We start from the raw sequence: 3369 nt of genomic DNA on the forward strand, positions 1-3369 counted from the left end.
AATGTCTATAACACAAAAAGATTTACAACCGCTTGCATTTCATTGTGTCAATAAAAGAACTGCGAAGAGCCGTATTTGGTTATGTAAATCCGCCACATGTTTCACGCAAGAATTGGAAAATATACTAGGACGAAACCAAGTTAGAAACACAGGATTAGCTGCTTTTAAATGGGTGATTCAACTCATCTTTAATATAGCCATGTAAATCGAAACTATTTTTAGTGGGTTGCCTACCAGAAATCGCGCCCACATCAATGGCTGCAGCGCATAAGGAAGAGTTGGCGGCGTAGACCTCGGCACCACAAAAGTACTCCGAACTGCAACCCGGGGGACACGTGACTGTAGATACGCCGTCTTCGATGTTGCCTTGTGTCGTACAGCTCACTAAACCAGAAAGATATCGGTGTATCAATAAATACGTTATATTTAAAAGCAGAAATCATTAAACTTGCTATAGTGGCATGCCATTTAGAATCATCTGCATATATGGCGTATCGCCCCCAAAAATAAAGAGAATTATAAAGACAAAACTTGTATTTTTAGGATTGATTATCATAAATATTTTCTATCTGATAAAGAAACTATAAACTTCAGGCAAAATACAGTTTCGGCCCATTTGTAACTTTGACGTCATCTTTTTTTTTTTATTTATTTTTTTTACTTGCGTTTCAATAGGAAAATTATTCCACTTTGATCGCTGGTCATAAGCAAGCGATGCATGTTGTCAGTGTTAACTTACACGCTTCACTTCGCAAGCCTCAACATTCATTTTATTAGTGGTTGACACTCGTTTGGCTACTAATTGGTTAGGTTGTGTTTTGTTGGGGTTACTTTCAAAGTTTATTTACCAAAGCCAATTTGATGAGTTGTCTTGGACTGGAGTTAATAGTCTTTTTAAACAATAACTGAATATGTTATTATAATCTATACAATGTTTTATAAAAAATTGATAATATCAATTTATTAAATTAGAACCACTAGTTTGTTCCCTTTAATACAGGGCTATACTCGACTATTTTTAGCAAAGGTCCAGTTCAAAGGTGTAAAATTTGCCTAGGTCCGTTATAACTCTCATTAAATAATTTACAGACATATAAAATGTAATACAGTATATTTTACATATGCCCCTCGCCTGAATTCTGTCATGTTCGTTCATATAACGGGTTTTTTTTTTTCAATGAACAGCAGCAATTGTTTGCCAAGAAAAAAAATCATCAAATCGCATTGCTAAGTAAATATTGAGACAGAAAAATCCGGATTCAACACTGAAAGGGTCCGCATTCGGACTGCGGTCCGCCAGGTGAGTAGCCCTGCTATATTATGTCGTTAACAATTTGTAAATACTTGCCTGTAAAAGAGTAAAGAATTCCACTGACAGAACAAACTTCAGGCAAGCCAGAAATAGCGCCGATCGGACTCTGGTAAACTTGGACCAAGCCGCCTGAATCTATATAAAAGAAAAAACACCGCACCAGGCGTTAAAGAATATTTTCAAATATAACGAAATATATTGGCTCATGCAGTCTAAAATGAAAGATTGTTTTTTTATGGTTTTAAGAGTTTTTAAAGAAATATTTTTCTCCCCATTATTATTGTGCTAAATATCAAAACCACATGTTCAGCATAGTTGAGTTTGCAACGGATTCCATGTAGGTTTTGACGTTCACGTAAAACATAGGCGTACCTGTCAAATGGTTTCCGTGGATCGCAGCCAAACAAATCGGTCCATCAGTGTGGTATGGACATCCACACAAGACATCGCAACGGTCGCTTTGTGCAAGGCATCCGCTCGGGCATTGCACGTTCGTTACTGAATGATTGAGTTGCGTAAAGTCAGTGACGCAAGTCGCTAGAAAATATAAATAATTGAGGTAAATATTTAAAGTGTAGCTTCACTTCATTTTTTAACTTGGAATAAAAATCTTCTAAAATTATGGCCAAATGAAGCGAATAAAATCTAAACTGATAACAACTTACCATTAAATGATAACACCAACTTTATTGATATGGACTGAACAACGAAACAGCACATTAATTTTGAAAAATCACTATTCATTATAAGCTGATGGATCCTAATTAAAAAAATTAAAAAACAATAAACGATTTCATACACAATAAGTACACATCGCAATATCATTTTAATTATCACTATAGGGCCCGCAAAAGTCAATAAAGTTAAAATTTTTTAAGGACCTCGTCTGTCCACGAATCAAAGAATAAAGTTGTTTTCAGCACCTAGGGGACGGCTTCTAAGAAGTTTATAGGTTAAAATAAACTTAAAATTTACAATAAAGTCAAAATTTTCAATAAAGTCTAAATTTGTCAAATTATGGCTTTTGACAAAGTTTTTTTGTTTCTTGAGAGCAATTTTTGTAAAAATCGTCGTGGAAGCATTGTAAATCAGGAACTGCGACACAATTAAACCATATTAACCCATAAAAGCAGGAAAAATGTAACAATGCCAACTTGGATCAGCAGAAACTGTTATCGAAAATTGTCCATTTTTATTTATTTTACGTATTTAAACAATTCCTATAAAACACTCCATCTACATAAACGTGGTGTTTTCGAAGATCAACAGTTTGGATTTTAGGAACAGACTACTGACATTCTGTAATACAAAAATGCCTAAGCAAGCTAAATCTATCGCCGAAAAACCCGACGCACTTTTTATAATCCATAAAACACCTTGACTTTGCGACAAAATATTACGTTTGGGTCTGAAATCGACAAAATGTTATGTTTGGGTAACTGGCATCAATTCAAGGAAGAACTGTGGCCTCTACAAACAATTAATTTCGTTAGGTTAAACTTTAAAATAAAGTTAAAATTTGATAAAAATAAAGTTAAAAAAAATATTTTTTAGGTTAAAATAAAAATGGCCCTAATTATCACACTTCAAACATATTATTACACTTGGACAAAAATATCTATTCGGCATCTAAATTAAACTAATTCGATCGTTTAGTATGCAGCCTGTGTAAGGTAGCCAGTTGGACATTGCACGTTCGTTATCGAATAATTAAGCTCCATAAACTCGGTAAAACACGTTGCTAAAGAAATACATAAATCTAATGAAAACACTTTGAACAGTTGCTGTTTGACTTTTTCTTTCAGTAATAAAACAAAAATACTTGTTTATCGCTCTACATTTTTTAATAGTTCATCGCGTTTTACTCCAAGCCAAGCTTAACATAAGATATATTACCCAATTACCCATTGTACAGTAATATACTGACTTTAGTGTTTGGAATAAACAAAGGTCTTGAATAATTATAACATTTACATTTTCATAAACATTTGTGGAACGTTGCGCAAAAATGGTTGAGAAACATATTATGTGTTTCTATATAGTTAATCCTATAGTCC

Source organism: Ascidiella aspersa, chromosome 2 (assembly GCF_963924565.1).
Source record: "Ascidiella aspersa chromosome 2, kaAscAspe10.2, whole genome shotgun sequence".
Classification (NCBI taxonomy): Eukaryota; Metazoa; Chordata; class Ascidiacea; order Phlebobranchia; family Ascidiidae; genus Ascidiella; species Ascidiella aspersa.